The following is a 27903-nucleotide window of genomic DNA, read 5'->3' on the forward strand; positions in this document are numbered from 1 at the left end:
AAATGACTGGCAGTAAAGCAAAATACAAGACCAAATGGAAAGCAATGGTCGAAGCAAAGTTCAAATCTTGAAGTTCACCAAAGGCCACAACCAGTCATGGCAATGGTAATGGTATGCTGCACAGTTATAGCCATTTATGTCTGGAAATTCAGATTCGTGTGTAAGCAAAGTTTCAACTGGTTTGCTTAAAATATCGTCAAACTGCAAAATTAGTGAGCAAATTTTAATTTCCTAGAAACCCTAGTATTCCTCCAGAGGTTGCTAGGGATTCCCTGAGCTGTGGTTGATTGACTTCCCATCTGCAGGTGTCTGCATAATTCTGGGATCAATTATTGGTGTCACGCTGCTGTCTGAGACAGCAGCGTGACACCAATCATTTTTTTAGCTATTCGTAAGGGTGACATTCTAACCACTACTGTAAGGGGGGCATTCTTTCCTCCGAAGACCCCCAATGACTAATTTAACAGGGTTTCCCTAAGACCTGAAAATTATTTAGGGGTTTCTCTAGGGTAAAAAGTTTCAGAAAGGCTGATTTAGCAAGGCTGGGCAACAACTAAGAAATCAAAAGACTTTCACAGTTAACAGCTCTCGAGGACAAGTCCATCAGCCAATAACTAGTGTTACCTTCATACAACACTGATGTTGAGAGTGTCTGTCGAGTGTTTAGACAAGTATATTCCTAGTATATGTATGGGCTTGTCTATGTGCAGAACTGAACATGAGAAAAGATAGGAGAGAAAAGACAAGAAAAAAGTATTCAGTAGTTGGATTGTAAGGACACCTCATAATAAATATATATATATATATATATATATATATATTGTGGGAACTCTCTTCAACTGGTAGAGCTTTTCTTGTTTAAGCACACAGCAACTCGCTTCTTTAAGGGCTTTTTTTGCCCACTTTTATTTAAAGAAAGTTCAAATAACACAAATGCTTCCCACGCAGGGGTATCCACCATCAAGAAATACCAACAAAGATTCAGCCTCCTGGCTTGTACACAGTTCACTGGCTGTCTCCTGCAGACTCTTCCCAAATTATGGCCACTAGCACACAGCTAGTCTGGCTTTCACCTGACTCCAAGGCAGAGACCTCCCGTCTGCCAGGGTGGAGCCCTCCTGACTCCGTTTGCCGGGGTGGAGCCCAGAACTATGGTTAGGCCTCTATAAAAAGGCCTGCACACACTTGTGCAATCAGTGTGCTAGGGGTTCTCAAAACATGGACCCCGGATTGGAGATTTCATCCCTCCCAGATCTCTTTGAAATCTCCAGGCTCCAGATCCCAAAACAAACTTAATGAATAAATGAGGAAATCGAAAAGTCAGTTTCCTCTGCAATACATTAACTCTCTGGAGCCCCTCAACCTGCCTGGTTGAGAATCCAGGGTTTTCAACTGCAGTTTGACCGTGGCAGGACACCGCACTGCCACAATATATATATATACAGTATATGGCCGGAATTAAAATTACCCTTTCTATTGGCAAAATGTGTTAACAAGTTTGTACCTTTACACTACATTCTATCAGCTGTTTAAAGCATACTTTGTCCTTTCTCAAAATGTACAGACTAAATGGCACTGTTACTCATATGCAAATTTTGTCTTTTTTTTGTCAGGAGTAAACAGCTGAGCTCTCATCTCCAACCATTCCCCATGGCTGTTAACCTGCTCTAAAGAGAGATCAGTGACATCTAAGGAAGGGCAAAGAGGTCTTTTATGTGTGGGCTAAAATTCACACAAATGGCTGCTCCCAATGGAGAAACAATTGGATCCCGGGTTATAGACTGGAGTTCACTGTTTGTTTACCAATTATGAATTGGTGAGTTGTTTAAAGTATCTCTAAACCCAAAAATATTCGTTTGATGCAATGGCTGCATTAGTTTTCTTTGCATAGCCTGTTCCTCTGTTTTAACCTGGTGATCCTACACTGACACAATTCCAGTCCAAGTGTGACAACGGTCACTCAGCCTTCTATATCAGGATAACAGAAAGAAGATAGGACTATGGATACTCTTGTTTTCCACAACATACACAGGAGTGGTTCTGTAGTCATCAGGCATATCTGGGATCAATGTATGTGAGGGAGGGACTCTATCATGGAATACTCTGGTGTGATGGGGGGCCTTTGACTCTGATGATGGGGTGCCTCTGATGTATAGGCTTGACTTTGATGTGATGGTGGAACCTCTGAAGGTGGTTGTGTGCATCATTTAATATTTTAGATTGGGATGCCCTTGAGATTTTGCTAACTTTTAAAGAGTGCCATGACTTAACCACTTCAATACCGGGCACTTTTACCCCCTTCCTGCCCATTCCAATTTTCAGCTTTCAGCGCTGTCACACTTTGAATGACATGCAGCACTGTACCCATATGAAATTTTTATCACTCAAATAGAGCTTTCTTTTGGTGGTATTTAATCACCACTGAGTTTTTTATTTTTTGCTAAATAAAACAAAACAAACCATGAAACTTTTGAAAAAACACGCATTTTTCTTAGTTTCTGTTATAAAATTTTGCAAATAAATAAAATTTTTTCATAAATGTAGGTCAAAATGTATTCTGCTACATTTCTTTGGTGAAAATACCCCAAATTAGTGTATATTATTTAGCGTGTAGGAAAGTTATAGAGTCCACAAACCAAGGTACTCTATATATATAACTGACAATTGATCAATCCTGTTATACTGACGGCCCATCTAATTTCTTGAGGCCCGAATATGCCAGGATAGTACAAATACCCCTTAAATCACCCATTTTTGGAAAATAGACAGTTCAAGGTATTTAGTAAGAGGCATGGTGAGTTTTTTGAAGGTTGTAATTTTTTTGTTAAAATTTTTGGATAATGTAGAAATAAAAATAAAAAAATCACAATTGTTTTTTTTTTTTACATATTGTCACCAGTCCAATACAGCGTTATTATATACCTGGTGTGGTAGTGATCAGAGACACTGACTGGTGACAGTATGTACAAAAAATAAAAATAATAATTTAACTTGTATTTTTTTATTTTCTATTTAATATTTTTTAAATTACATAATGTCTTCTTTTTTTTTTTACTAATTTTGTTTTTCTAAACACTGTGACCAAAGCAATTGTAAGGGACCGCCCAGCGACACCACTAGCACTCCACTAATCAGGCGTCCCCAGCGCACGGAGTCTAAGTCCCAGAGTACTTGTTCACCAGGGCCCCTGATGGTGGGGATGGACTTGGAGTACCCCGGGAGCAGGTCGTGCCTACTGAGGATACCCGTCAGTGGTAGGGGTGTTCGCCAGGGGCTCCCACGGGAGAGAGCCTGATATGAGGAGGTCTGGAGACCCCGTTGAGAGGGATGGATGGATGGATGGCTGAGCAAGTGCAGAGTCAGGCAAGCCGGGTCAGTAACGGGGAGGACGGAACGGTACAAGGCAGCGGGCAGAGAATAGTCGGGTCACACGCCAGGTCAGCAACAGCAGGTCAGATCCAATAGGGGGCATTCAGGAGAGAGGTCAGGCGAAGCAAGGGTCTGGGCAGGAGAATACAGCAGAGGTCAGGTACAATCCGGGTCAGCAACTTACTTGGAAACAGGTTCAGGATACAGGATGCAGGACAAGGATAAGACCAGAAGGCACCGAATGACAGCTCAGGGCCGTTTAAATATCGCGCCCTGCGCTGCCATTGGTGCCCAGCGGGCGGCCGCGGCTTCTACTGCGCATGCGCGAACTCGCGCGCCGCGGCCGGCCCGGACCTAGAGCTCGCGTCCCTGCACAGGGCGGCATACTGCGCCTGCGCCAGGACCATCGCGGCGGGGATCGAGGGGATCCCTGAAAGCAATACAATGTTACCATAGTAACATTGAACTACTCTGGGCAAGTGATCAGGATTTTTCTTTTAACACATTATGATTGCTAATACCAATGTATTTCATTGATATTTGCAATCATTGTTACTGAATGAAACTGATTAATTCAGTCTTTTGTTGTGATTAGCTGTGATTGGGCAAAGCTCATCACATGATACAGATGGGCTGTGATTGGCCCTGTCTGTATCATGTGACTGCTTTGACCAGTCACAGCTAACAACATTATTGTATACAATGGATGGCATGACAGGAAGCCATCCATTGTTTACAATTGACATGTGATCTGTTGTGATTGGTCACAGCAGTCACATGACACTGGCAAGGGGCCAGTGTAGTGATATGTCATCGGCTGTGTCCCGTGGACCCAGCCGCTGACAGATCGCGATGCTGTGGGGCTCCGCCACCGCGTGAGCGGCTCATTTTGACAGGAGGTCATATGACGCCCAGTCACAACGAGGAGGGTCCCGCCCGGCCTATAGCAGATTAAAGTAGGTGTTAAAGTCGTTCTAAAGGCTCAAGGTTTGTTACCTTCATGCATGAAGATAAAAATCCTCCTGTGTGCGGCAACCCTTCCAGACCCCCTCCCCCCCCCCTCAATACTTACCTGTGCTCCTTTGCAATGTGCACGAGAGCCTCAGCAGTCTGGGGACTCTCCCTCCTCATTGGCTGAGACAGAAGCAGAAGCTGGGGGCACTCGCCAGAAGGGAGGGGCCAGGATCACCGGCAGAGGAAGATCGGGGCTGCTTTGTGCAAAAACACTGCCCAGATCAAAAAAGTATAACAAGTTTTTTTTTTTGTTTTAAGAAATACCTTTGATATCACTTTAAAAAAAATTGTGAAATGCTGACATAGACTGTTCTTTTTATTGGGACAAACGTTGTTCAGAAATGGTTGCTGTCAGCCATGAGGCCTTCTCCTGAGTAACATTTCAAAGGTATAAAAAAAAAGTCCGGTATGCCGTGTGAATGGGAACACAGAACAAAACAAAAAATATGGTCGAGTTTTATCAAATTTCACTGCAAAAGTGAAAATACCCTTAAAAAAACAACCACGCTCATTTTACACTCGTTTCGCAGCTTGCAATCTAGAAGTCTCTCTGTCATTGACAGATTATGAATGTCATGGACTGTATAAAAACTGGCCCAATTTGTAGACCATATTCGTCTTATGCCAACAGCACAGTCTGGACATGATATGATAAATTTCACGCTGTCTCTATATAGTAGCGACATTCACACCACGTGTTTCGCTCCATGATACAGCTGTTCTCTGTTATGGGACCTTTTTTAAAGCGTCCTTTTTGTGCAGCTGTCCCCTCCCCGTCCTGGCCTCTATTACTGTAAATCAGCCTTCAGCATGGATAAGTAGGTTCACAGATTTGGATTGGTAATTGCTCCCCATCCCCTCCTGTGCTGTGGTATCTGGTATGGTTACAAGTCATGTGAAGAATGCAATTTATTAATACGCAGGCATATAAATACTTTCCAGTTACTATATCCATCCTCTCCATATATTTATGACTACTGCCTGTTTTGAGTGTTAAGCCTCTCACAGCAATTTTAGTCATGTTTTACAGGATGGAACAAACATGTTAAATTGCTACTAAATTTCAGCTGTCTGATGTCTGCAGATATACCTCCCTCTTCTCAGATACACATACACAAACATACCACCAATTGCTCCATACCAGTTGTAAGACATGCACTTGCAAGGTTACAGGTAAAGAGGGTCATGTGATCTCATCAACTGCCACTACGAACATAAAGCGTATCTAAACCTAAAAGCAAACGTAAAATAGTGCAGTACACCAAACCTTAAATATGGTGACTGTGTTTGTTTTTTTTCCCCTTAATTTTCAGCTGGTGATCCAGCCAGGAAGTCTGTGATTTTTCTGCTTCCTTCAACAGACCAAGATATACAGCAAAAAATGGCAATTAGAGGGTTGAGACAAGTCACAAGTTAACCTGCAGTTTTCCTGCTTGTGTGACTCTAACCTCCCTGCTGCAGTGCTGTTCCTAGACCTGTGTTCCTTTCACATGTGTTGTTTGGCTTCTGTGCTCACCTATGGGTATCACCTGCTATTCTGTCAGTTTATATTTTCTTTCCCTTCCATCATTTCCTAGCCCGCCTTCCAGTTTTCTTCCCTATAAAAGACATGCTCAGTGCAGTCTGTGTTGCCTGAGCAACTTCCCAGTTCTCTGAGCTCCTGTTTGCCTGCTATTAAGTGTATTCAGTGTCTGACTTCCTGTGTACCAACCCCGGCTTTGTTTACCGCCTGTGCTTGCCTGCTGCTCACCCTGTGCTCAGGTTGTTTCCTGGATCCTTCTGTCTCTTGCTGTTTTAATCTGCATATAGGAGTGGTCTCTGCATCCTCAGCTAGGTGTGCCTGGGGGTCCTGACCTTGTTCCAGCTTGCTGCAAGTCCATCCCCGCCATCAGGTGCCCTGGTAAAGAAGCAGGTTGAGGCTTAGACTGTGCCCTGGGGAACCCCCAGTTGGGCATCCACAAGAGCTCATTATCACAGACATCGAATGGACAAATCATTTACTACTAACAGGGGGTGCTTACCATGGTCAGCTTTTACTTTTTTATATAAAACCTTTATCCCCAAAAAAATAATACTTTGCCATCCAGTCCTCGTCGTCTCTTCTCTACTTTTAACTCTCTACTTTCTCCACCTCCACCTCTACTCAGTACCTCACTCACTGCTCACGAGATTGCAAATCATTTCAAAAACAAGATTGACGCAATTCGTAGGGGCATCGCCACTGCACAGACATCCATCCCACTTAGCATACCTTATACTAAACCTCCCTCAACACTTTCCTCTTTTGACCTTGCTACTACCGAAGAGGTCACTAAGGTTTTCTCGGAAGCCCGTCTTACTACCTGCCCCCTGGATCCTGTCCCCTCACAACTACTACAGTCACCCTCTTCTTCCATCCTATGCTCCCTCACTCGCATCTTCAATCTTTCCCTCTCTACTGGTGCCTTCCCCTCCCCTCTAAAGCATGCGCACATCACTCCCATACTTAAAAAGCCCTCCCTAGACCCCACCAACATGAACAACTTAAGACCAATCTCCCTGCTGCCATTTACCTCTAAACTCCTAGAACACTTAGTCTACAATCGCCTGAGCTCCTACCTCACTGACAACAACCTTCTTGACCCTCTACAGTCTGGCTTTTGCTCACTACACTACACTGAAACTGCCCTACTAAAACTCACTAATGATCTACTAACTGCTAAAACCAATGGCCACTACTCCGTACTCTGACTACTTGTCCCCTCTACGGCTTTTGATACTGTTGACCATCCTCTCCTCCTCAAAAAACTCCACTCTCTTGGCCTCCGAGACTCTGCTCTCTCCTGGCTCTCCTCCTACCTATTGCACCGCTCCTTCAGCGTTACCTATAACGCTGCCTCCTCCTCTTTCTGTAGGGGTCCCTCAAGGTTCTGTCCTTGGACCCCTACTCTTCTCCATCTACACCTCCTCCCTTGGTCACTTGATAAACTCCCATGGCTTTAAGTACCATCTCTATGCTGATGACACACAAATCTATCTTTCTACTCCTCACCTCACCCCTTCAGTCTCCTCTCACATTACTAACCCACTAAGTGACATATCGGCATGGATGTCACTCCACTTCCTCAAACTCAATCTTTCCAAAACTGAGCTCTTAGTATTCCCACCAGCCCGTGCCCCCTCCCCTGACTTCTCCATCAAGATCAATAACACAATCATCAGTCCCTCCCCTCATGTCAGGGTACTAGGTGTAATCCTAGACTCCCATCTGTCCTTTCAGCCCCAAATCCAATCACTTTCCAAATCTTGTAGACTTCACCTCCGCAATATCTCCAAGATACGCCCGTTCCTAACCTCGCAAACCACTAAGCAACGTATTCACTCCTTTGTTATATCTCGCCTTGACTATTGTAACTCCCTCCTCATTGGCCTACCTAATTGCAGGCTATCCCCTCTTCAGTCTGTCATGAATGCTGCTGCCAGACTCATCCAACTTACTAACCGTTCTGTATCTGCCACCCCTTTCTGCCAATCCCTCCACTGGCTTTCCAATGCCCAATGGATAAAATTCAAAACATTAACAATAACGTATAAAGCTGTTTATAACTCTGCCCCAAATTACATCACCAATCTTGTATCTAAATATCACCCAAACCGTACTCTCCTCCCAAGACCTCCTACTCTCTAGCACCCTTGTCTCCTCCTCCCATGCTCATCTCCAGGACTTCTCCAGAGCTTCCCCCATCCTCTGGAACTCTCTACCCCAATTTATCAGACTATCACCTACTCTGCTCACTTTTAGGCGATCTCTGAAAACCTTTCTCTTCAGGGAAGCCTATCCTGCCCTCAGCTAATAATGGAATCTTCCACTCTTCCAACCAGTCCATCCCCCACAGTTGCTACCTTTTGTACCACTAGCCCCTCCCTCCTAGATTGTAAGCTCCAAGGAGCAGGGCCCTCCTAACCCTCTTGTATTGAACTGTATTGTTGCTGTATTGTCTCCTGTTATATTGTAAAGTGCTCAGCAAACTGTTGGTGCTATATAAATCTTGTATAATTATAAAAGGAAAAAAACTCATGCTGTAACTGCTTAGAAAGTGTTAGCTGAAGTTCAGCTTTAATTTTTTTAGTCAGTTATATAAAGTTCATCTAAATCTTCTAGTCCATCTAACACTACCCTGTTCACTGATTGACAAAGCTGGTGTCCAAGGGTGGCTCAGTTGTTTTCTTCGTAGAGCGGAGCCACCCTAATACAGAGAGTGTGTTACTGGCTGGATCACCAGGGAAAAATTATTAAAAAAAAAAAAGAAAACAAATGCAGCCATCATATTTAGGATTTGTTAAGCTGCAATCTTTTACATTTATGTTTGGGGGTTTAGATACACTTTAAAGCAGCCCTGTCACAAAATTAAAAGTGAGCAAATATTCCCCTATAAAATAGAAATGTTGTATTTATCTCTCCCCCTCCTGGATCCCACCAGCCTTTGCTCTCTTCATGAACTTTATCCATCACACTTCTGGTAGTATGTAAATCTTCACTTTATGTGTAGAAGCAAGGTAGTTTTAATTCACAAGCCAACATTTCAGAATGGTGCAGGATCTCCTTTCCAGGTCCACCTTGGGAGAGGGATCTAGCAAAGTCCAAAAATGTAGGCTTGTGGTGCCCATTTCATCATGGGAACGGAGTTCCTCTTCCATAGAAACATGGGCCACCAGGGGTATCTGAGATATTGGTATTTTCCTTGGGTATCCCCCTGGGGTGTGTGAGATATAGGAAAAAAATTATGTTAAACCTTAGTTGCAGGAGATGCTACATTAGATGTCCATCAGATAGAGACTTTAGGAAACCTGTGAATAAAAGTTAACGTCCTAAGTTATTTTGTTATACTGGTTTCAAGCCTGTGCTTCAGATCAAAATGGAACTCAAGTCATAGTAACATTCTTGAACAGAGTAGTGGAATTGGACCAGTCAATTACACAACTGGTAGGGTGACTGTCTTGATGGAGGAAAGTGAAAAATGTATTGCGCCCTTCCACCCCACAAGTACATCTGATGACGCCAATCAATTCTACAACTTGATGGTAGAGTTGGGCTTCACATTCGACTCGAACATGGGCCATTCGTTAAGCGAACACATGAACGGTAAGGGCGTTCGGGGGACTGTTTGCGCCTCACAATGCACTTTCAGAGGGCAGTGCATTGTGAGGCGCAAACAGTCCGCCGAACGCCCTTACCGTTCATGTGTTCGCTTAACGAATGGCCCATGTTCGAGTCGAACGTGAAGCCCAACTCTACCATCAAGTTGTAGAATTGATTGGCACGGGTCAGGTGCAATGCTTTGGCCAATCACGGCTACGTTGATGTCACCAGGTGACTCCGCCCCTTAGATATTTGAGAACTGTCAGGCCGGCGCAGCTGTCAGATGGCTGGAGTCAGCGTTGAGGGTGGAGTAGGTTTTTTTTTTCTTTTTTGGATCAGCGGTGGTGGGGGGGGCATCGTGATTGACGTTGGGTCTACTTCTGGGGACATTTTTTTTTTATTAAAGGATTTGTCAAAGACTGTCTTCTGTCATTTTTTACACTACACTTTTTTTTGTGAATGAGTAACGGTACCATGTACCCCATACTCATGCACATGGAGGGGGTGGGATCTGGGGACCCCCTTATTAAATGGGGCTTCCAGATTCCTATAAGCCCTCCTCCCGCAGACTCCCACAACCACCGGCCACGGTTGTGGAGAGGCCCTTGTCCCCATCAACATGAGGGCAATGTGCTTTGGGGGGATCCCTCTTGCCCCAAAGCACCCCCCCATGTGTAGGGCATGTGGCCTCGTATGGTTCAGGAGAGGGGGGGCACTCGCTCGACCCCCCCCCTCCTTTCCTGACCTGCCGGGCTGCATGCTCGGATAAGGGTCTGGCATGGATTTGGGGGGGGGGACCCCTTGCCATTGTTTTTTTTAATTTTTGCGAGGGGGTTCGATACCAAACCTGAAGGTTTTTCGTTATTTTTTTTTAATTGCCGGCAATTCTTTTTACATTCAGCAGGGAATCCCGTTGACAGCTGAAACATTAAGGAATATTTCCACAACTAAAATACCGCATGACTTAATAATTTAACTCGTGGTATTTTAGTAGCTGTGCGGTATCTTACCACATACTCGGATGCGGTAAGATACCGCTTAGTGAATCGTCCCAGTTTGAAGTTCGTGGTCGAACTTTCGTTAGGTTTGAATGTTTGACCGCAAACCAAAAGGGGGGTGTTTGGCTCATCACTACTTAAAGAAATGGGGATGTGGAGTTGTTCCTGGCCTACTACAAAAAAGGGGTTGTGTGCAGGGGACTGAAGTGAGCATTGTACTGAATATAGACAGTTAGATACACAACTGGTAGGGTAACTACCCAGAAGGAGATAGGAGGAATGACATTCTGTGCCTCCTTCTACCACATAAGTAGCCCCTAGGATGTCAGTGAGTTCTAAAACTTGAGGGAATGGGGAAGTTGAACTGTTACTGGTCCACTATAAAATAGGTTGTGTGAAGAGAGCTGAAGTGAGTATTGCATTGAAGATGGGCCATTCAGTTACCCAATTGGTAGGGTAACTACCCAGACAGCGGTAATGGGGAAGATGTCCTGTGTCCCCCCACCCCATAAGTAGACCTGATGATGCCAGTGAGTTCCACAACTTGAGGTATTGGAAAAGTGGAATTGTTCCTGGTCCACTATAAAACAGGTTGTGTGCAGGGGACAGAGGTGGTGATGGTGGTGAGTTCTACAACTTGGGGGCATGGAGAAAAGACTTGTAAGGTATAGCAGGAGAAGCAAAAAAATGGTAAGTCCCATAATACTGTGGTAGCTTGATACAAGGGCATGTAAATATATAGGCCTGTGGTGATCCAAACAGTCATAGATATTGGAAACAATTAGTAATAGATCTTATCAAAGCTTTTTGTATGTAGCAGGATAATTTCTTAGGTGCCCTTTGTCAAAATATGTTGAATAAAACCAGTAGGTTGCAATTCAGCTTTTAGTTAGGTTATGATATTAGGGTGACTTTTACATGGCTGACAATTTTCCAGCTTCAAAAATAACCTTTAATTTGCCATTCACCAAAAGGTTTAAATCCTTCTAATCTTAGAATGAATGTGTATCCATACGGAATGACCAAGAGAGTAAAGGGCTTGATGTATAATTTAAAAACCTTCCCATTAAAGGGACATTACAGGCGCTTTTGCTTTGTCTTTGACATGTGCTTCCACTTTTCTGGAGAATTGACCATATTATGGACCTTAATTGTTTACTGCTGCCATTGCTCAGGTCAAGTTGATGTTTCTGGAGCATTTACCAGAAATTTAGGGCACATGTGGGAAATAAAGGGAAACCATAATGGTTTGCAGTCATTTTTATTTAAGTTGTTTTTTTATGATGATTATACATATTTAAAACGAAACTTCTGGCAGATTTAAAAGACACGCTCTATAATCATCAATATACCTTTAAATGTATGTTTCTTAAGTAAGCAGTTTAAGTATCTAAATTTGACTCAGCATCAGCCTCTTGCAGTCCTTGTACAGCAGAGCTTAGACCAGCCTTTCTCAAACTTTTTTTTTATCTTAGAGGAACCCTTGCAATTATTTTCAGGTCTTGAGGAATCCCTGCCAAAACCAATTTACTGAGAATCAGTGCGGAAAATTCTCCTTTACCATGATGGTCAGAATGTCATTCTTAGAGGTAGGATAATCATTGATGTCATGCCATTGATTCTACTAAGTGGTGTTGGCCCTGGAACTATTTAGGTGCCATCAAATGAGAGGTCAATTAGCCACAGCAATCTTTGGAGGAACCCAAGGGTTCCATAGAACCTTGGTTGAGATCAATCAGAATTTAGAGCAGGGATCTAACAGACCCCTGATGTCTACATAAAGAAAACTGACACCTGCCCATCTTTGTTATCCCCCTGGTGATAGCAATAAACCTAATTGAAAAAAAGTATAAAATTTTTTTTAAATTATAATAAAATAAAAAAAATGTACAAGCAACTCATCAATAGCTGGTCACCTACAAGTTGATAACCTGCAATAGCCTTTAAAACATTGTTTATAGACAACTTAGGGTATTTGGGTATTTTAGGACAATTTTGGCCATTTCATAGGTGTGTGCAGTTTTAAGGCTCATCATGTTTAGCATCTCTGTACCTAACGCTACCCAACTTTTGATATTTTACCAAAAAATTGGACATTCTTTTATGTTTGTGTACACTAAATTTTATGACTGCTGAGAAGCCTAGGTGCGCTTTGACCACTAACGTAACAAAAAACCTTGCCCCCAAAAACACATAGAGGCTGATAAAGTTGGAAATAGGGCAAGACCACAGCTTTATTGAACTTTCCAAAATTTAGCAACATTCAAAGAAACCATATAACAATACCAGTCATGGTTCTACCGTGAGCATCCATAACAAAAACACAGATAGTCTAAGAGGCCAGACTTCACCATCCGTGCCAGACAGTCATTAAACTGATCCTAGAATTAAACTTGAAGGCATAGCCCATAAAGCAATATCAATCACTGGCAAGGTAAAACCACCAATAAAGCCATGACGAAACTCGCAATGGGTGGGTGGTCAATTCTTGTGATGTCTGAATCTCCTCAGAGTAGTGGGACGTGCCCCTGCACAGCTTTTTTCTATAGTTCAGGCTCCATCCAGTCACCTCATATCTTGTGGCCAATCCTAATGGAACCACTTATTTTAATATTTATTCCAGGTACTAATAAAGCGCCGTCAATTTATGCAATGCTTTACATATATATTGTACATTCACATCAGTCCTTAACCCTAAAGGGGCGTACAATCTAAGGTCCCTAACTTACATTCATACATATACATACTAGGGCCAATTTAGACAGGAGCCAATTAACCTACCAGCATGTCTTTGGAGCATGGGAGGAAACCGGAGTACTCCGAGGAAACCCAGGCAGGCACAGGGAGAATATGCAAATTCCAGGCCAGGGGCGGACTGACCATTTGGAAACTCGGGCACTGCCCGAGGGCCCAGGGTCAGTAGGGTGCCCCATGAGATGCCCCTGGTACCTTTTTCATAGGCTTTTTTGAGTTTGGGCAAGGACACAGGGGCCCCATGATCCCCTATTGCCCGGGGGCCCCATGAGTTGTCAGTCCGCCCCTGCTCCAGGCAGGTGGTGCCGTGGCTGGGATTCGAACCAACGACCCTAGTACTGCCACTTAACCTCCCTGTTTTAGGTTTATGCCCATGTAGCTGCCAAGCTTCCAGCAGTCAAGGCTCTCTTTTCCTAGGAAGAGGGAGGGGGTCAAGGGGCCTTTTAGCCTAGGTCAGTGTTTCTCAACTCCAGTCCTCATGGACCCCCAACAGGTCATGTTTTCAGGATTTCCCTCAGATGAAACAGCTGTGGTAATTACTAAGGCAGTGAAACTGATCAAATCACCTGTGCAAAATAATGGAAATCCTGAAAATATGACCTGTTGGGGGTCCATGAGGACTGGAATTGAGAAACACTGGCCTAGGTTCACATACATGCGGTGCGGTACATCGCATGTGATTCGCACTGCATTCCTGTGCAAATCACATGCGATTTGTGTGCGGTGCGATTGGAGCCATACATTTTGTATGGCTCTAATCCCACCGCACCAAAAACATGCAGGACCTTTTTTTTGGTCCACGCTAGAATCGGATCGCATGTGTATTCACACCTATGCGATCCGATTCTGCACATCGCACCGCGTTTTGCGGACCGCTTTCAGGGTGTATTTAACTTAACATACACACCCGCAGTGGTTCGCATGAACGGGGTGAAATTCTGATGCGGTGCAGAATCCGCACAGAAAACGCTGTGAATTCTGCACCACATCAGTGTGAACCCAGGCTTAGAGTCATTTTTTTACAAATCAAGATTTGATAAAGATTTGTGCAAATATCATGCAGCATAAAAATTGCAATACCACCATTTTATTCTACAGGGCCTCCTTGTAGAAAATACTATATATAATGTTTAGGAGTTTTGGGTCATTTTCTAGCAAAAAATGGAGATGTTAACATTTGTGTACAAAGACAAAAAATTGCCCGAGACACAAAGTGGTTAAAGTATTTGTAAACCCAATCACTAAAATCTCATTGACTGTCAGCTTTACCCAGTTCAAAAGTTATTTTCAGTATTTTTTAAATCTGCAGATTAGAAAAAAAAAAAAAAAAACCTGCTGATCCTGCCATGAAGGTACTTGCTTGGTCATCTCTTGCCATTGTTGAGTGACAACACTCCCTTTTTGTAATTGCTCTCCTGAGTTGTTACTCTGTCACACAGGATTGCATTGGAGACTACAAGTGACAGTTTCAAAACATATTAGGAAGGCATGGTCCGCTGTTGTCACCATAAGGAAACCTGCCCTGAGAAATGCCATGCAGCCATCGCAGGTGCAACTGCATACCGACAGGAAATAGCTGCAATGAGGTTGCAGGAGATTAGCATCACTTAGCTGCAACAAAGAATCAGAAAATGGTGAAAACAGTATTAGAAAAAATGGCGGTTGTTTATCGTACATGTTTTGTTTTTCCTTCCTTTAAAAGTATGCAAAATCTCAAGGCAGCCCAGTCTAATATGTAAAAATTTTTTTAAAAATGTTATTTATCAATGGGAAGTCTAAGATGAGGTACATAACCACCATGATGAACTAAACGTAATCAGAGCCCCCTTCTTCACATCAAGAGGTCCCCTACACATCAGAGTCCCAACATAACATCAAAGCCCCCCTGTTCATCAGAGGCCCCCCCATCACATCTGAGTATCCCCACGACAGAGTCCCCCAATCACATTAGAGTCTTTCCCATCACATTTAAGTCTCCCCATCACATCAGTTCCCAATCACCACAGAGTCCTCCATCACTGAGCCAGAGGCTCGCCATCACAGAGTTGGAGATTACCCATCCCACCATATTTCCTTCTATACACGAGAGCCCCATCACATGACATCACATCACAGTCTCCCCATCACATCAGTTCCCCATCATCACAGAGTTCCCCATCAGAGAGCCAGAGGCCCCCCATCACTGAGCCAGTGGCCCCTCATCACTGAGCCAGAGGCCCCCCATCACAGAGTTGGAGATTACCCATCCCATCATATTTCCTTCTATACACGAGAGCCCCATCACATCACAGTTTCCCCATCACATCAGTTCCCCATCACCACAGAGTCCCCCATCACAGAGTCAGAGGCCCCCCCATCACTGAGCCAGAGGCCCCCCATCACAAAGCTGGAGATTACCCATCCCATTATATTTCCTTCTATACACGAGAGCCCCATCACATCACAGTTTCCCCATCACATCAGTTCCCCACCATCACAGAGTTAGATGCCCCCCATCACTGAGCCAGAGGCACCCCATCACAGAGTTGGAGGTTCTCCATCACATCTGAGTTCCTTCTATACATGAGAGCCCCATCACATCATAGTATCCCCATGACAGAGTCCCCCCATCATATTAGAGTTCCCCAATCACTTTTGAGTCTTCCCATCACCACAGAATTCCCTCATCACAGAGCCAGAGGCTCCCCATTACAGAGTTAGAGACCCCCCCCCCATCACAGAGTAAGAGGTCCCTCATCACATTAGAACTCCCCTATCACGTCAGAATGCCTCCTATACATGAGAGGCCCATCACATCAGAGTATTCCCATGACAGAGTCCCCCATCACATTAGAGTCCTCCAATCACATTAGAGTCTCCCCATCACCACAGAGTCCCCCATCACAAAGTCAGAGGCCCCCCATCACTGAGATAGAGGCACCCCATCACAGAGTTGGCGGTTCTCCAGCACATCAGAGTTCCTTCTATACATTAGAGCCCCACCACATCAGAGTATTCCCATGACAGAGTCCCCCATCTTATTAGATTCCTCCAATCACATTCGAGTCTCCCCATCACATCAGAGCCCCCCATCACCACAGAACCCCCTCCCCCATCTCAGGTCACAGAGTCATCCATCCAGGGCAAACTGTCTCATGCTTGCGGCACCTCGGGGGAACCCAAGTGGCATCTCAGGGTGCCGCACCACCCTGGTTGAGCAACACTGCTTTAGCCAACTGAATGTCGTGTCTACATTAACTGCTGTCAATCATCCTGAAACATGGACAGGACTTATTTATATATTTTATGGCAGCCCCATCATTGCAGTCAATATACAGATAATAATTCAGAATGGAGTAAAGGTTCTCAGCTGTATGCCAGTTCGAGGGATTTTCAAACATAGTTGGATCGATTCAGTCCGTCACATTCTAGCAGTCAGGGCATCCAGCAAGGTGAGCCATCTTTTAACAAACGGCTCTGCTGCGGCTTACAGAACACAGGGTAGGGATTTGGTGGATCCTGTGTGGTATTTCAGCAATGGAAGCTGTGACAAGTCCCCTGACAATCTTCCTTCTTCTAACTTGGCTGCGATCCTGAGCAGGCCTACCTCTATGTTTGATGTCTAAATCGCAAGCCTGTGGTGCGCTGACAAAGGTTCCTTCTTGAAACCGGTCCGCGTTAAGTGCGCCAAAACTCTTCCTTTAAAAGCCCACGCACACTGACGCAGGCCTATGGGCATACAATTGTCTAGATTTGGGGTGCCCGGGAGCCCCAGTTGGTGTGTAATTCTGCCAATAGGAATTAATCATATTTTAAATATGCTGTATGCTGGTATATGCATGTAAATGCCGGTACTTGTGATTACAGGTGCATGCATATAGGCCTATTTCAGAGAAATATGCCCTTGCAGGACAGAAAGTGATGATAAGTCCAGCTTTAAGGGCTCACAGTTAGGGGGGACCCCATGGTTGAGCCGTGCTTTTACTACTACCTCCCTTTGGGTGTACACATGCTGTGGCAATGATGCTTTCCTTCACGGCCATGGCATGAGTTATACCCACTGTTGTTTTCGGCAGGAGTAGCACCCCCCAAATGCAACCGATTCAAGTGAATGGTGTCACCAGGGGCGGACTGACAACTCATGGGGCCCCCGGGCACTAGGGGATCATGGGGCCCCTGTGTCCTTGCCCAAACTCAAAAAAGCCTATGAAAAAGGTACCAGGGGCATCTTATGGGGCCCTCTACTGACCCCGGGCCCTCGGGCAGTGCCCGAGTTTCCAAATGGTCAGTCCGCCCCTGGGTGTCACTCTGCAAGCAATGCACATGGTTGCGTCGCTCTAGTTGGGGATTAGGGGGTTAAAGCAGGCTGTATCTCCTCCTCACCGCTTGTCAAATAATCTCTTATAATTCACACCTATGCAGTTTGCGTTTGATCTGTTTCTGCAGTGCGTTTTGTGTTTCTGCACATGCATTTTCGACGCGTTTTTTTTTTCAACATGTTGCTTGGCAGATTAAAAACACATCAAAAACACACTACATGCTTTTCTGCTGCATCTCCATTGAAGTTTATAGAACCAAATATGCAACAGTTTGCATTAAAAAAAAGTCCCCGACCCTTTCCAGAAAGCGCACCGGGTGAAAACGCGGAGATGGAACCTGTCCCATAGGAAATCATGTTAAATGGGGCAGAACAGTGGCTAAATGGTTAGCACTTCCACCTGGCAGTACTAGGGTCGCTGGCTCGAATCCCAGCCACAGCACCACCTGCCTGGAGTTTGCATGTTCTCCCTGTGCCTGCGTGGGTTTCCTCCGGGTACTCTGGTTTCCTCCTACACTCCAAAGACATGCTGGTAGCAGGGGCGGACTGACCATTTGGAAACTCGGGCACTGCCCGAGGGCGCGGGGTCAGTAGGGGGCCCCATGACATGCCCCTGGTATCTTTTTCATAGGCTTTTTTGAGTTTGGGCAAGGACACAGGGGCCCCATGATCCCCTATTGCCCGGGGGCCCCATGAGTTGTCAGTCCGCCCCTGAGCTGGTAGGTGAATTGGCTCCTGTCTAAATTGTCCCTAGTATCTGTATGTATGAATGTGAGTTAGGGACCTTAGATTGTACCCCCCTTGAGGGTTAGGGACTGATGTGAATGTACAATATATATGTAAAGTGCTGCGTAAATTGATGGTGCTATATAAGTACCTGAAATAAATAAAAATAACTACAAATGGACTGCTGTGCATTTCTGCAAAACACAGCGGAAAATGCTTAGGTGTGAACCTAGACTCAAGAGCAATAAAAACGCAAATCCATCTTTAGAGAGTACAGCTAATGTGAACAAGCCCTTACGGCAGCATAGGGGTGGTAAAAACAGGCAGCTGAAACACAGTTGTGCTACCCCCTGACTGTCCACCTTATTTTCAACATAACAACTGGACAGAGCTGTACACAAAGGCCGCCTGCGGTTATTTTAATTTGGATAGCAGTGTCTGACAGGCAGCAACACTTGTCAAGCACGTCAATTAAACTCAATGGGAGTGCGTTGCAACCATGAGCCAAATGCTCGGCTCATGGTTGCTGTTCCGTTTTCTAATACCAAATCCGCCTTGGGTTAAAAAAAACTAAACAAAAAAAAAAAAAACATATTCAGGCCCCATTCATACGTAAACATAGTGGGACCTGCATTCCTGCTCACCTTTTTCACATGTTAACGAGTGTCACGCCTAGGGCAGCCCATTCAATTGAATGGACTGCCCTACATGCAGGGGCGGACTGACCATTTGGAAACTCGGGCACTGGCCGAGGGCCCGGGGTCAGTAGGGGGCCCCATGAGATGCCCCTGGTACCTTTCTCATAGGCTTTTTTGAGTTTGGGCAAGGACACAGGGGCCCCATGATCCCCTGTTGCCCAGGGGCCCCATGAGTTGTCAGTCCACCCCTGCCTACATGTAACAAAAGTCATAAGGTAGCCCCAGAACCTTTTCGGTTGTGGAGTGCCAGGCATTTTTTCAGTGTGTTTTTAGCGCATTTTGTCGCAAGAGAAACACGTGGTAAAATGTGCATCTGCTACCCGTGCTTGGGGTGTCAGCTACAAGGCTCTATTTTTTTTCAGGCGTCTTTGAGCGTTTTTTTTTAGCAGATTTGCAAATATCATAGGTGTTTTTTCAGGCATTCTTGCTGTGGGTAATAGAAATAGAATTAGCTACTGTTTGAGCTGAAAATGCCTGAAAAAACGCTTGAAAAAATGCTCATTCCCACTGTTCAGGCATTTTCCATTCGAGTCTATGAGGACAAAACGCTCAGATCTGCCTGAAAAGTAGCACAAGTACTTTTTTGAGCGACAGGCTTTTTGATATAGGCGACAAAATTTATTTATTTATTTCAGGTACTTACATAGCACCGTCAATTTATATATATATTGTACATTCACATCAGTCCCTAACCCTCAGGGGGTGTACAATCTAAGGTCCCTAACTTACATCCATACATACACATACTAGGGCCAATTTAGACAGGAGCCAATTAACCTACCAGCATGTCTTTGGAGTGTGGGAGGAAACCAGAGTACCCGAAGGAAACCCACGCAGGCACAGGGAGAACATGCAAACTCCAGGCAGGTGATGCCGTGGTTGGGATTCGAACCAAAGATACTAGTACTGCCAGGTGGAAGTGCTAACCATTTAGCCACTGTGGTGCCCAAAATACTCATATGTGAACAAGGGCCATAGAAATGAATTGAATTTTGCTTGCTGAGCATTTCTGAGTGTCAGGCGTCAAGCTGAAAAATGCCCTAGTGTGAATGGAGCCTGCAAATTCTGTGTGTTTTTTCTGTCCTAGATGCCTGACAGCCACTGCTATACTGCTCCCTGAAAAGCAATCCACCGCTGATCATTTTTTAGAGGGCAGTGGGCACTGCTGCCCATATGAAACCGCTCCTACAGTTGTCACTATAACAGAAGTTGAGAGAAAGTCTTCCACCTGTTCCAGCAACAACTGTCAATTCCAAGAGACTTTTTGTTGTATGTTTAAAACAGAAAGTGAGGGAAAATTTCCTCCAACAGGACACTGAGGCTCCATGCACACTAGCGGTAATGATAGCGTTTTTCGTAGCGTTTTAGTAGCATTTAGGAGCCTTATCATTTTATTAGCATTTTTACAGTACAGATGTAGAATAAAAACCTAGAAAAGAGCTGTTAGCAGCATTTTAGTAGCATTTAGCGATTTTCTTCTGTTGGATATACACTAAAAAAAACCTCTACAAAACATTGTTTTTTCTGCTCCAAGATGCTGAAGCTAAAAAAATGCTAATAGCCTAAAGCAGTGGTCTCCAAACTGCCACCCGTCGGCCGAATGTGGCACTTTGCTTGCCTCTATCCTGCCCTCGGGGTACTATTCCTCCGACTGACACCAACAAGGAAGCACCATTTTTTCCACTGGCACCAACTATGGAGCATTTTTCCTTCCACTGACACCAATGATGGGGCACAATTCCTCCCACTGATATAAACAATTCGGCACTATTCCTTCCTCTAATACCAATGATGGGGCACTATTCCTCCCACTAATACCAATGATGGGGCACTATTCCTCCCACTGACACCAATGATGGGGCACTATTCCTCCTATTGATACCAATGATGGAGCACAATTCCTCCCACTAACACCAATGATGGGGCACTATTCCTTCCTCTGATATCAATGATGGGGCACTATTCCTCCTACTGACACCAATGATGGGGCACTATTCCGCCCACTGATACCAATGATGGGGCACTATTCCTCCTATTGATACCAATGATGGAGCACTATTCCTCCCACTGACACCAATGATGGGGCACTATTCCTCCCACTGACACCAATGATGGGGCACTATTCCTCCCACTGATACCAATGATGGTGCACTATTCCTCCCACTGACACCAATGATGGGGCACTATTCCTCCTATTGATACCAATGATGGAGCACGATTCCTCCCACTGACACCAATGATGGGGCACTATTCCTCCTATTGATACCAATGATGGGGCACTATTCCTCCCACTGATACCAATGATGGGGCACTATTCCTCCTATTGATACCAATGATGGAGCACGATTCCTCCCACTGACACCAATGATGGGGCACTATTCCTCCTATTGATACCAATGATGGGGCACTATTCCTCCCACTGATACCAATGATGGGGCACTATTCCTCCCACTGACATCAATGATAGGGTACTATTCCTCCCACTGTAACCAATGATGAGGCACTATTCATCCCACTGACACCAATGATGGGGCACTATTCCTCCTATTGATACCAATGATGGAGCATGATTCCTCCCACTAACAACAATGATGGGGCACTATTCTTCTCACTGACACCAATGATGGGGCACTATTTCTCTCACTGACACCAATGATGGCACACTATTCCTCGCACTAATACCAATGACTTGACACTGTTCCTGCATCCACTGACTACAAGCACTATGTCATTTTTTTTACTCCTACTGACGCTGGGACATTTTCTACTTCCACTGGCCACTCAAGCCCTCCTAATGTCAGAAGGACAGTAAACTGTCCCTTTGTTTAGAAAGTTTGGAGACCCCTGTCCTAGAGTAGTGTGCATGGACACATAGGATAATACTATTTAGCTTCTAGGAGCAGGAAAACAATCAATGTTCCAGGGTTCTGTGACTAAGTACCAACTGTGTCCCAATGGTAGAGATTTCCCTTCACTCCTGACTCACAGTCCAACAGGAAGTGAGAGGAAATCCCTGGTTGTCACCAGGACCACCAAAACTTTCACTTATCCTCCCATTGCCAAAACAGGAAGTCAGTGGAAATCCCTTCAAAGTGTGAGGAAATCCTTAGTTGTCACCAGAACTAGTGTCCCCATTGGAAGATTACTGTTCTGGTGACAACTCAAAATTTGTGATCTTTTTTTGGCGTACACTCTATGCCAGTAATGAGGAGCAGTGCCTTGCGTTGTAACACTAGAAGGCACTGGTTGCCATTTTTTTCCCAAACTTTATTGAAATGTCAAAGTGACATTTCATTCATGTCCATCTACAGGATTGGAACTGCGGTGTGGTGCCGGGCGCTGACATTAGGAGTGCTTTGTTGTGTTGTAGAAAAACGCAACCTGTCTGCAATTTTCCATTCCACATGCTGAATTGGTGTTGTGGTGGGAATAGAAAACAAATGTTTGGAACTAAAACAATACACATTCGTTTTTTGAGCCGGCAAGTGGAGCTTTAGGCCTCTTGCACACTGTACTGATGTTTTAGCATCAGTATTTCTGGACGTAATTCCATACGTTTGTTTTGCGCATATTTGCGCCTAGTTATGCACATATTTGTGCGTATGCAAATTCACGTGTAGAATGCACTGCTATGCAAAATCCATTAATATCTATGCTCCTATTTGCACGCATATGTGCGTATTTGCGCATACTGGCACAAAATACTGACCAGGAAGGCGGATTTTTTTTTTCTTGCATTTTAGATCACGTTTTGCAGGTTTTGTTTCTTTGATGTAAACAGCTTGTGGTGTATACAGCTCAACAGCATAAACTGAAATGTACATATGTTAGTGAGTAATTCATGGCATAGACCTATTTTTTTATTGGGAGACTCAGTCTAAGGTTTCAGACAATCCTTAGAGCATGCAGCATCTGTTATACTGTCTTTTTAGATAACCCATGATGCTTTGGGAATCCTTGTCATGTAGCAGAGCAGCATTCTAGCAGCATTTTTTTTAGATAACCCATGGTGCTCTGAGAATCCATACTTTCCTTCTTGGCCATGGCAAGAATTATACCCCCTGTCGCTTTTGGCAGGAGTAAAAACAGCCCGATGAAACATATTCAAATGAATGGGGTCGCTCTTCAAGCAATGTTGGGACGTGGAGGGATCAAGGGGATAATCAGACAGCGAAAAGGCGATACAACACTTCCTCAAACTTGTCAAATAATCTCTAAAGGCTGATCTTAACGTGGATCCCTCTTCAAAAAGCTCCACTAATGTGAACAAGTCTTTAGGCTAGGTTCACACCTATGCAGGTTGCGTTTGAGCCATTTCTGCATTGCATTTTTGCAATCATGGTTTTGCCGTGTTTTTGATGCTTTTTCTTTTTTTTCATTTTTTTTTAATTTTTCTTGCTGTTAGGCAGATTTAAAACTCAAAAATGCGGCAAACATGTATAAAAAACGCAGCAAAAAACGCAATACATGCTTTTCTGCAGTGTTTCCATTGAAGTCTATAGAAGCAAAAAGGCAACTTTGTGCGTTCAAAAAAGTCTCTGACCCTTTCCAAAAACGCGCCGGGTGAAAACGCACAGGTGTGAACATGTCCCATAGGAAACCATGTTAAATGGACTGTACTGCGTTTCTGCAAAACACTACAGGGGGCAGTAAAAACAAGCAGATAAGCTACAGTTTTGCAGCCCCCCCTGACTGTCCGCCTAGTTTCCACCAGGTTCAATGTGTTGCGGAAAAATGCAGCATGTCTGCAGTTTTCCAGGCTAAACACTGCATCAGTGTTGAGGTATGAACAGGGCACAAATTGGCCAGTGCACATAGAAAACAATTGGATGGCCCATGATGCTCTAAAAATCCTTGTCATGTAACAGAGCAGCATTTTAAAATAGCATTTTTTTTAGATTACCCGTGGTGCTCTGAGAATCTTTGTCATATAACCATTTTAGGGTTCATGTACACTGCAGCTGATAAACTGACATTCAGGAGTTTTTCTGCATTTTTTTTTCAGCAGCCCCTGAACTCTCCCTAATGTTTTCCTATGTGTCCATGTACACATCGTCGTTTACAGTCGTTTACAGGTAGTTGAGTTTATAGTAGTTTTTTTTAACGCACCAAACTTGCATTCAGGAGTAGATTTTACTGGCATTTCAAACGCTTGTAAACGCGGTTAACCGCATTTTTTAAGCGTTTGCGTTTAGAAGTGTTTTTTAACTGTGCCATGTCCAGATTCTGTCCAGAACCTTTTTTCATCATCAGAAATGCATGCGTTTTCCTGGTACTCAAATGAACCCGGTACACCAGCGCAGTCAGTTCCAGATTTCGCGTGAAGGAAAAATTGGTAGAACGTGCCTCATGATGGGATCCATAGTGAATACAACCAGAAAAGACAGGTCATCTCAACACATACTGCTCTCTTTGCTTCTGCTCTCTCTGCTTTTGCTCTCTCAAAATGTGTGAAATAGTTAATGTTTTACTGTTTTTCAGTGCATTCTGGGCATTTGGGAAGGTCTGCTGAGGTTATCTTTTAAAAACGCTTCTAAACGCAAACGCTCATAAACGCGGTATGCAAACACGGCTAAACTGACTTTTTTTAACCTATGTTTTCCAGCAGTCAGTTTCTATCGTTCAGAAGAGTTTTCCAAATGCCCCGTGTACATGAGCCCTGAAAGGCATATATATGTCATATAACCATTTTAAAGACATAAAGATAAGCCAAGGTGCTCTTAGAATCCTTGTCATGTAACCATTTTAAAACAGCATTTTTTTTAATTACCCATGGTGCTCTGAGAATCTTTGTCAGATAACCATTTTAAAGGAATATAGATAAGCCATGGTGCTCTGAGAATCCTTGTCATGTAACCATTTTAAAGGAATATAGATAAGCCATGATGCTCTGAGAATCCTTGTCATGTAACCATTTTAAAGGAATATAGATAAGCCATGGTGCTCTGAGAATCCTTGTCATGTAACCATTTTAAAGGAATATAGATAAGCCATGGTGATCTGAGAATCCTTGTCATGTAACCATTTTAAAGCAGCATTTTTTAAGATTACCCATGGTGCTCATTCTTGTCATGTATCAAAACACCATTTTTGAAACTTATAAGCAGTAGGAAATTATGGGGAGAAACCTTTTCATCCCCAGTAATCTCATTGAAAAAGGGCATACTCTCACTATGGTGCCATCTTTTGCCTAAAGTTGCAGTTTACATAGAGCAATAAACTATACTCCTAAATTAATCAGATATCTCAGCTTTTCTACAGACCTAAGTGCCAGAACACTACAACACCTCCTCATTTTTAGTAACACCTAAAATACACATACAGATCACAAAGGTGTAATAACACCTCTAATAAACACAATATGCAAATAGTTTAATTAATGCAATGGAAGGACTAGACACTTTATGCAAGGTGTGCTGAAAGGGACAGAAACACCCCCCCACTGAGTTAGTGAGTAACACAATAGACCCATCTTCAAACAGAATGTATTGGCTTTTACCACCTGACCATCACTAATCTAAAATATAAAGGGTTTATTCCTCATTTTAGGATAGTGAGTGGAGCCATGCAAATCATTCCTTTATGTCCCTGTGGCCAAATGTACATCCAGTACAGATACAGTGTAATATTAAAGATCCATATATTTCAAACTGCATGAAGCTTCAGGCTAGTTGGCCATCAGTGCAGTGTATAAAATCCCAGTAGATCAGCAGTTTTTGAAATACTCAGACCAGCCCATCTGGCACCAACAACCATGCCGGGATGAAAGTCACCTAAATGCCCTTTTTCTGACTCTTGGTTTGAACTTTAGCAAGTCGTCTTCACCACATCTAGATGCCTAAATGCATTGAGTTGCTACCATGTGATTGACTGATTAGCAATTTGTGATACCGAGCAATTGATCAGGTGTATCTAATAAAGTGGCCGGTTAGTGTATACAGTATATATATATATATATATATTATATATTTTATTGAACTGTATTGTTACTGTACTGTCTCCCTCCATAATGTAAAGCGCTGAGCAAACTGTCGGCGCTATATAAGTCCTGTATAATAATAATAATATATACTGTATACACTAACCGGCCACTTTATTAGATACACCTGTTGCATTACTTGGTATCAAAATAAAAAAAAATAAAAAATATATATATATATATATATATATATATATATATATATATTTAACTTGAAATGCTATTTGTAGATAAACATTGTTTTTAAAAAAAAAGCAGGACACAACTGTTAAAATTAAAGCCAACATACTTTTTGTATTAATGGTGGGCAGTATTAAAGGATTATTCTGCCCAAAAGTGATGTTTTAATTATCGGCTGAGCCAGTCCCTGGTTTCTTATATGCCTTGGATGAGCCTATTAATAAAACAGTGAATGTGGCTTTCACCAAACATTCTCTAGCGGAGAATCAATTACGTCCATGAAACACATGGACCTGGAAGAATGTTGGCTGAATGTCAGATTCATTGCCTCATAAATATGCCAGATCACACTGAAATTCCTGACCCTGTTGCTGTCTACCTTAGTTTTTTGGTGTTCCCGACCACTTTTTGTGTTCCACTTCCACTGGTTCCATTCTCCATAATATTAGATATTAAAAAACTTCAGTTGGGAGAGTGGGAGCCCCTCATAATGGTCACAGCAGACCCGGGAACCAAAATGCAGATGCCAACAGAATTCACAAGAGATATAGGAAACATTCAGATGGTTAAACTCTTCGGCATCTACCAAATATTGAAATATAATTTTTGGGTGAGCTGATCTTTTAGGGAAAAATATCAGTTCAAGGACAAGTCTTTAATCCCAGGACTGTCCCTGGAAGTCGGCAAGGCATGGTGCCATGTGTCATACTTTTTCCTATTGTAGACACTTCCATGGATACATTTTTGGACAACATATTGGAAACCCGAGACACAGGATATTCAAGCGACATAAAAGCTATAGAAAAGCAGACAGCTTTGAAAGACAAAAAAAACGGGAAGTAGTAATGACTTACAGGAGGAGAAAGGATGAGAGGGAAAGAGCTGAGAGTCTTCACTCCGAAAGGGAACATGACCCAAAGGAGAAGATTCCACGGCAGGAATTAGAAACGGAAAGAGAGGGAGCCGAGGGTGGGGAGTGGGAGGGGGGATCCGTTTATACACTTGGGGTGCCATTCTTTTTTTTTTTTTTTTGGGAAAGGTATTTTTAGAAGGTTCCCTCGCTCTCACACAAGAGCCCCCATCCCAGGGCGCGGCTGGTGTTTGAAAAGTCACCGGGGCAGAGTGCCAGGAGGAATTCTATTTGGGAGTGCGAAGAAAACGGACGCCAAGAAAGAGGGGGACACGGGGACAGGAATCCCAGCCACGTGGGAGGGCCAAAGGAAAAGTTTGTTCCTAAGTCAGGATTTAGAAACAGGGGCTAGAGATAGAAGGCGAACCGCGGCAGCTATTTATAGAACGTGGTTGGGTCAGGACAGCTTCCTGCTTCTTAAATACAGACAACTCCTCTTACAGATCGGAGACTGGTGGGGACATGCCATCCTGGAGATGTTTATGTTCAGACAACGAGACTGACACACAGACTGCACAGTACAGAGAAAGGCGGAATAACTAATCATCTGAACTACAGATGAATGTTAATCTGGGGGGGGGGGCTGCAAAAGTGGGTGTGAGCAAAAAAGGGTGTGGCTTAAAGGAGAATAGCTGAATAGTCCATATAATAACACTATAAATAATAATAAATAATACATGGTTTTATCATGTATGCATTTTTTAAGTGATAGTCAACTATTTAAAAAAAAAAAAAAAAAAAAAAAAAAGGACCCCCTGCATGTCTTAATGCAGTGGTCTCCATACTGTGGCCCGTGGACTTTATTCAGCCCTTGAGGCACCATTCCATCCACTGACACCAATGATGAGTACTTTTCCAT

General features: G+C 43.7%; 1 protein-coding gene across 1 annotated transcript in view; it reads right to left on the reverse strand.

Annotated features, from left to right (window-relative positions):
• ERF (ETS2 repressor factor) overlaps positions 1-27157 on the reverse strand; it is a 169305-nt gene extending 142148 nt beyond the window's left edge. The window contains exon 1 of the mRNA XM_089687361.1: positions 26989-27157. The gene's annotated coding sequence lies outside the window, so the exon portion shown is untranslated. The remainder of the gene's footprint in view (positions 1-26988) is intronic.
• Positions 27158-27903: the final 746 nt, after the last annotated feature.

The sequence above is a fragment of the Staurois parvus genome, unplaced genomic scaffold (assembly GCF_062004578.1).
Source record: "Staurois parvus isolate SC_StPar_1 unplaced genomic scaffold, SC_StPar_1.0 ptg000423l, whole genome shotgun sequence".
NCBI lineage: Eukaryota > Metazoa > Chordata > Amphibia > Anura > Ranidae > Staurois > Staurois parvus.